Source organism: Dermochelys coriacea, chromosome 5 (genome assembly GCF_009764565.3).
Source record: "Dermochelys coriacea isolate rDerCor1 chromosome 5, rDerCor1.pri.v4, whole genome shotgun sequence".
NCBI lineage: Eukaryota > Metazoa > Chordata > Testudines > Dermochelyidae > Dermochelys > Dermochelys coriacea.
The window spans coordinates 41,468,877-41,477,227 of record NC_050072.1 but is presented as its reverse complement, the minus strand read 5'-3'; positions in this window follow the sequence as shown (position 1 = coordinate 41,477,227).

The window sequence follows — 8,351 nt, the reverse complement described above, 5'->3', positions numbered from 1 at the left end:
GGCAGGGTGTTTGTGGCAGGGTTGCAGGAGTTAGGGCAGGGGGCTGTGGTCATGGGGGTGCTCCCAGCCCCCTGCCCTGAGTGGCTCATGCCTGTGGGGGGTGGGTATGTGTAGGGGGAGAGCGGGGCCCCAACTTTGCTCCACCCTGATTCCACCACCTTCCCCAAGGCCCCACCCCTGCTCTTCTCTGCCTCCTCCCCGGAGTGCACTGCAGCTCTGCTCCTCCCCCCTGTAGCACACGGAGCACTGGCAAACAGCTGTTCTGTGGCAGGGGCAGCACAGGGAGGAAGGAGGGGAGGGAATGTGGCACGGTCAGGGGAGGAGGCGGGGAAGCAGGGAAGCTCGGCTGCTGAGCCTGTAGCAGGAGCCCCAGGAGCCAGCAGGACCAAGCTTCTGCCCCCTCAGCTGCCCAGCCCTGTGGCCCCATGTCATTGGGGGTCCCCATGCCAGGGCACCCTGTGTTTCACTGTAAATCTGCCTCTGGTGTTGTGCATTGTACAGGAGCAGTGATTTAAAGTAAAACTGGGGTACCCTACTCCTTTGGGGCAGAGGAGCTGGGATTTCTGAGAGTAGCCAGTGTCAGGGTCTGGATATCACAGGGAAATGCTTAAAAAGGCACTCTAGGACTGGGGTGCACCTATTGTTTACCTGCAAGGTAAAGACAGTTAATAACTTTGTGACTCTCTCTACTTCAAAGCAGCACCCTAGAATACCCATATTTACCACTCTCTATATTTTTATATATTATTAACACAAACTATGCCTTGTGAGGTATCATTTTAAAAAAGTCTAATCTGTTAAACATTAATATCCTATTGGATTGTATATGCAATCATCATATGTGGAGTTATTCAGTTTTGCGGTGTGAGTGTGAATGTGAGAGAGAGAGATTGAAATATGTTGTGAAGTTGGGAACACCCACAACCAGCCTTTCAGGTACAACAGAATAACCAGGTGTGCTAATGGTCCGTTAAAAAGGGAATCCACTCTCCCACTGGCCATCTCAGAAGGCTTCTCAGAGAGAGCACATAGACAATGGAGACTGCTTGACCAAGACTAGTTCCTAAGGCTACATCTACACTGCACTTTCGTGGTTAAAACTTTTGTCACTCAGGGGCGTGAAAAAAAAACCCACCCCCCAGAATGACAAAAGTTTTAATGATGAAAAGCACCGGGGTGGTTTTTCATCAGCGGGAGATTTTTCCACTGCCAAAGCTACCACCTCTCATTGGGGGGTCATTTTATTTTGTCAGGAGAGCTCTCTCCTGCTGACAAAGAGCGGCTACACTGCATACTTTACAATGGTGCGGCTGTAGTGGCATAGCTGCGCCGTTATAAGGTGTGCAGTGTAGACATAGCCTTAGATGGAACACCAAAGAGGTAAGCTATAAATCTTCCTTAAAACAAAGGGGAGAGTCGGCAACTACTTTTTGCAGACTCTTAGCCCAATTGATTAGACTAAAATAAAGGCATTCTCTCTTACCTTTCATGTGAAGCATTGAAGTAATTCTTGTATTAACCTAATAAATTGATGTCATTACTCATTGTAGTAATTGGTCAGCCAGATAAATTGAACCATTGATCTATTGATTTAATTTCAATTACAACCCTAATTTGATCATTGCATTATATTGGATTAGAGAAATTATAAGTAGATTGGTTCATGAGATATTTGCTTAGTGTCATATCCTTTTAATAAATCCATAAAAACACATTAGACTGGTTTCCCTCTGAAAACTTCAACATGGAAAAAATGCATTTAGAGCTGAAGGTAAATATATTGAGTAGCTCCTGCATTGGCATTTTAATTATTTTGATAAAAATCCTTTTACCACTGCACTGTTCCACAAGCTAATACAGGGTTTCTCAAGCTTCACCATAGCAAGTCTCCCCTAAGCAAGAGTACTTCCACCTCTGTAATTGTAAAATTTATAAAACTATCTTTATTGAAATTTCATAAGATAAAAAGAACAAACCTTATACATCTTGGTGCTGCTGACTGAGTTTTTGGGGACTACCGAGTACTTAGTATGATAATGCTACTGGCACACCAAGTACTTTCTATTTCATGGTTTTTCTCTTTTGATCCACCTTGTATGACTCCACTGTTGCCACATTTACAACCTCACTTCCCTCTCCCTGCTTGGTTGTTAATCATCTCAGTGTGAGTAGCAGCCCTGTTGGCCAGTAAATAATCTTGCCTTTTGTGTTTCCTGATGGGGGAGAGAGAGAGAGACAGACGGAGACATTAGCTCTTTTAAATACCAAATGTAATAAATGTCTCTTACCTCCCCTAGAAGAGAGAATTTATTGGTTTTTACTGGCTATATCTGTTTCTGTGTGTAAAGAATATATGGCTTTGGTCAGTCAGTAATAGTCTATCAAGTGTCTCTCCCCACGACTTATTGTTTAATTCAACAGAGAAATGAACACAACAAAAGCTTTCTCTGATTTGTAAGCATCCATGGCTGTCCAGTAGTCTCAGACTTTTTTTTTTAAAGTAATCGATAGAGGTACAATATGAAACACCAATAATGAAGAACACACTTGTTTCCTTCAGGTATTTTGTTAAAATACTGTGTTAGTCTTTAAAAGACTTATTTTTTCTCCCTCTGAACTACTATTCAGCAGGCCAGCTCCACCTTCCACTCCTCACTACTAACGCCAGGATTAACATGGCTCTCACCACATCCCATGACTGTTTATTCAGATGGTGGCCAGCCCCTGTATGAACAAGCAAGTACACACGTGAACACTAGGCACTGGGAGATCAAAAGAACCCCCTTCCCAGTCTTAGGAACCTACTCAAAGACCAAACACACCCAGAACAAAAAGAACAGGAGTACTTGTGGCACCTTACAAACTAACAAATTTATTAGAGCATAAGCTTTCGTGGGCTACAGCCCACTTCATTGGATGCATAGAATGCAACATATAGTAAGAAGAGCTTTATATACATACATACACACACGCACACACACACACACACACACACACCTAAATTGGAAGGTGCCATACAAACTGTGAGAGGCTAATTAGTTAAGATGAGCTATTAGCAGGAGAAAAAAAACTTTTATAGTGACAATCAAGGTGGCCCATTTTAGACAGTTGACAAGAAGGTGTGAGGATACTTAACTTAAGGAAATAGATTCAATATGTGCAATGACCCAGCCACTCCTAGTCTCTATTCAAACCTAAGTTAATAGTATCTAGTTTGCATATTAATTCAAACTCAGCAGTTTCTCGTTGGAGTCTGTTTTTGAAGCTTTTCTGTTGCAAAATTGCCATCCTTAAATCTTTTACTGAGTGGCCAGAGACATTGAAGTGTTCTCCTACCAGTGTTTGAATGTTATGATTTCTGATGTCAGATTTGTGTCCATTTATTCTTTTGCATAGAGACTGTCCAATTTGGCCAATGTACATGGCAGAGGGGCATTGCTGGCACATGGATGGCATATATCACATTGATAGATGTGCAGGTGAACGAGCTCCTGATGGCGTGGTTAATGTGATTAGGTCCTATGATGGTGTCACCTGAATAAATATGTGGACAGAGTTGGTACCGGGGTTTGTTGCAAGGATAGGTTCCTGGGTTCGTGTTTTTGTTGTGTGGTTGCTGGTGAGTATTTGCTTCAGGTTGGGGGGCTGTCTGTAAGCGAGGACTGGCCTGTCTCCCAAGATCTGTGAGAATGAGGGATCATTTTTCAAGATAGGTTGTAAATCTTTGATGATGCGTTGGAGAGGTTATAGTTGGGGGCTGAAGGTGACAGCTAGTGGTTTTTGTTACTTTCTTTGTTGGGCCTGTCCTGTAGTAGGTGGCTTCTGGGTACTCTTCTGGCTCTGTCAATCAGTATCTTCACTTCAGCAGGTGCGTATTGTAATTTTAAGAATGCTTGATAGAGATCTTGTAGGTGTTTGTCTACAGGCAAGCTCTACGATACAACCACATTTGCTCCAACCCCTCAGACAGAGATAATGGATCGTGTGGTGTGCCCTGGATGGAATCTGGAGGCATGTAGGTAAGTATAGCGGTCAGTAGGTTTACAGTATAGGGTGGTGTTTATGTGACCATCACTTATTAGCACAGTAGTGTCCAGGAAATGGATCGCTTGTGTGGATTGGTCTAGGCTGAGGTTGATGGTGGGATGGAAATTGTTGAAATCATAGTGGAATTTCTCAAGAGCTTCCTTTCCATGGGTCCAGATGATGAAGATATCATCAATGTAGCGCAAGTAGAGTAGGAGCATTAGGAGACAAGAGCTAAGGAAGCGTTGTTCTAAGTCAGCCATAAAAATGTTAGCATACTGTGGGGCCATGCGGGTACCCATAGCAGTGCTGCTAACTTGAAGGTATATATTGTCCCCAAATGTGAAATAGTTGTGAGTGAAGACAAAGTCACAAAGTTCAGCCACCAGGTTTGCCATGACATTATCGGGGATACTGTTCCTGATGGCTTGTAGTCCATCTTTGTGTGAAATGTTGGTGTAGAGGGCTTCTACATCCATAGTGGCCAGGAGGGTGTTTTCTGGAAGATCACAGATGGATTGTAGTTTCCTCAGGAAGTCAGTGGTGTCTCGAAGATAGCTGGGAGTGCTGGTAACGTAGGGCCTGAGGAGGGAGTCTACATAGCCAGACAATCCTGCTGTCAGGGTGCCAATGCCTGAGATGATGGGGCGTCCAGGATTCCCAGGTTTATGGATATTGGGAAGCAGATAGAATACCCCTGGTTGGGGTTCTGGGCATGTGTCTGCACAGATCTGTTGCTGTGCTCTTTCAAGGAGTTTCTTGAGAAGAAGGTGTAGTTTCTTTTGCAAAAAGAAAAGGAGTACTTGTGGCACCTTGTAGCTCACGAAAGCTTATGCTCTAATAAATTTGTTAGTCTCTAAGGTGCCACAAGTACTCCTTTTCTTTTTGCGAATACGGACTAACACGGCTGCTACTCTGAAACTAGTTTCTTTTGGTAACTCTCAGTGGGATCAGAGGGTAATGGCTTGTAGAAAGGGGTGTTGGAGAGCTGCCTAGCAGCCTCTTGCTCATATTCCAACTTATTCATGATGACAACAGCACCTCCTTTGTCAGCCTTTCTGATCATGATGTCTGAGTTGTTCCTGAGGCTGTTGATGGCGCTGTGTTCATCATGGCTGAAGTTATGGGGCAAGTGATGCTGCTTTTCCACAATTTCAGCCTGTGCATGTCGATGGAAGCACTCTATGTAGAAGTCCAGTCTGTTGTTTTGACCTTCAAGAGGAGTCCACACAGAATCCTTCTTTTTGTAGTGTTGGTAGGAAGGATTCTGTGGGTTAGTATGTTGTTCAGAGGTGTGTTGAGTCAGAGATGTCGAAAGTAGGATTCTAGATCACCACAGAACTGTATCATGTTCGTGGGGATGGAGGGGCAGATGGAGAGGCCCCGAGATAGCCCAGCAGAAGAATCTGTCCTAAGAGTATAGCTGGGAAGATTAACATTATTGTTGAGTGGGTTAAGGGAACTACTGTTGTGGCTCCTTGTGGCATGTAGCAATTTAGGAACCTATCCTTGCAACAAACCCTGGTGCCAACTCTATCCACATATTTATTCAGGTGACACCATCATAGGACCTAATCACATTAGCCACACCATCAGGGGCTCATTCACCTGCACATCTACCAATTTGATATATGCCATCCATGTGCCAGCAATGCCCCTCTGCCATGTATATTGGCCAAACTGGACAGTCTCTATGCAAAAGAATAAATGGATACAAATCTGACATCAGGAATCATAACATTCCAAAAACGGTAGGAGAAGACGTCAACCTCTGTGGCCCCTCAATAAAATTTAAGGGTGGCAATTTTGCAACAGAAAAGCTTCAAAAACAGACTCCAACGAGAAACTGCTGAGCTTGAATTAATATGCAAACTAGATACCATTAACTTAGGTTTGAATAGAGACTAGGAGTGGCTGGGTCATTACACATATTGAATCTATTTCCTTAAGTTAAGTATCCTCACACCTTCTTGTCAACTGTCTAAAATGGGCCACCTTGATTATCACTACAAAAGTTTTTTTTCTCTTGCTGATAATAGCTCATCTTAACTAATTAGCCTCTCACAGTTTGTATGGCAACTTCCAACTTATCTGTATGTGTATATATAATCTTCTTACTATATGTTCCATTCTACGCATCTGATGAAGTGGGCTGTAGCCCACGAAAGCTTATGCTCTAGTAAATTTGTTCATCTGTAAGGTGCCACAAGTCCTCCTGTTCTTTTTGCGGATACAGACTAACAGCTGCTACTCTGATACCCAGAATAGGCTCTGCTCTTTTCCAGCAACTGCACAAGCACCTAGCTGCATGAAATAGGTTAGTGCATGAAGAAAAGTTGTGTGTTCTGCAGGTCTTTCCAAAATTTAGTACAGCAGCAGCACTTAAAGTCAGACATTACCTGGCTTTAAGTCTTCTTTAGGAGAAATGGAGCTCTCAGTCCCAAAACCTGTTAAGGTGCAGATTGTTGCTCATTTGAGAAGGAAAACAAAAACTCCTCCTACTCTCCTTTTCTATGGTCCTGATTTTGATGCTTAATTGATGCCATGTTAGGAAGGGACTGCAGCCTAGTCCCAAACCGTGGTGAGAAGTTCCTCCTCCCCAGAAATTAAAAGCAGCCTTGACTGCACTCTATTTGGCAGAATAGAGTATGTTTATGGCAAGTGTTATTTTTCACTTGTGTCTCTCTAATCTGTTAGTTGGCTGGCTGATGGGAGAAGTGGGAGAGAAATGGACAGAAAAAAGGTGGAATGGCAACTATAATAAGTTTCATATCTGCCAATCCATCCCAAGGGGGCTTAAACTGTTGGCTATTAATCCAACACTTAATGTATTGGAAGGCCTGTAACAGCTTTTAACCCTTTCCATAGAAATGCAAAGTCTTCACTGTGATGGGCAAGATATGAACATCTTAATAGATAGCTAGATCATTTCCATGAGTATTATTTTCATACCATTGCAACTTTTGGTCCAATACTATCTGTGCATTAAGGATAAGTACATAGGGTCATATATTCCAAACCAGCAGTGAGCTGATTTGCATGCAGGGCATCAAACCCAGTTCCTCTCTATATACATTCAAATAAAGATCTGCTGCGATTATTGACAGAAGGCTAATCGATAGAAGCATCTCTGGTAATAAATCCTATTAAAAAAACCCACAGGACTATCATGAACTTACCATCGGTTACTGGATTTATAAGCTACATTTTCACTTACTTGACAATTAACAGTCAGTTTACCTACCCTGTTAGTTCAGACTGAAAAGGATTTTTCCCACTGTACAGCAATACTATGAGTTTGTGCTGATAATTACCAGCTCTACTCATTTGTAGTTGCATATCTGAAATGCTCTACTGTATTCTTAGGTGATTTAGAGTTTGGTCCTGGTGTATGATATCCTACAAATAGCTGACAGAACACTCAAGAGCCATTACAAAAGCATTATAATCTGTGAGGACATTTCCCCAAAGCATGGCTGAAATTCACCACTGAACAGAAGGCCAGCACACCTCTTCTGCACCACTTACATCCAGTTTAAGCCCTACTTTGAGGGCTGGAGAATCAGGGGCAGAGGTAGAAGGGAAGACTGGGGGAGCAGGTGCACAGAAATCTATACTGTCTTGCTTGGGATGTTCTGGTTGAATTTTAATTTCTATCCCTTCTTTATGCACCTCAGGGGCTCCAGGGAGCATGTGGAGGAATCCCTGTTCTTTGCCTCAGTGGGGGAAATCTGAGTCAGCACCTAAAAAGTTTGCATTTCCTCATCCTCTACCCTTCTTCTTTCTGATGCCTGCAATCTGTGTGTGGCAGGGCCAGGAGTCCCCAGCGGTAGACAAGTGAGCTGCACCCTATAGTATAGTAGTATCTCTTCTGGACCAGCCCCAAGGTATAACATCGCTACCACAGCTGTCCTCTTTCAGTTCTCTCCCACTGGGCCTGAAGTCCTTTCCTTTATAAGAACCACCCAGTCTGGTTCTCCCCAGTTGGATCTAAGCCTTAATTAGAAATCTCCCCTCCAGGTGTCACAGAATGGGCTAACTGGTCTCTCAGACTCCCCATTTATTTGCCATTGTGGGGCTTATGTCCTATCACAGTCCCATTCAATTAGAAGACACACAGGTTTCACATCTAAACAATATTTTCACAAGTAGAGGTTAGCAACTTAAGGCCTGATTTTCAGAAGGGCTGAGCATCCAGAACTTTACTTTAAGCCAATAAATGCTGTTGGGGCTCAGCACCTCTGAAAAAAAAGTTTAGATACAGTACTGGAGAAAACGTTAAAGATACAAAAAATGCAGACGATCATAAATCTGTAACAGCTTGT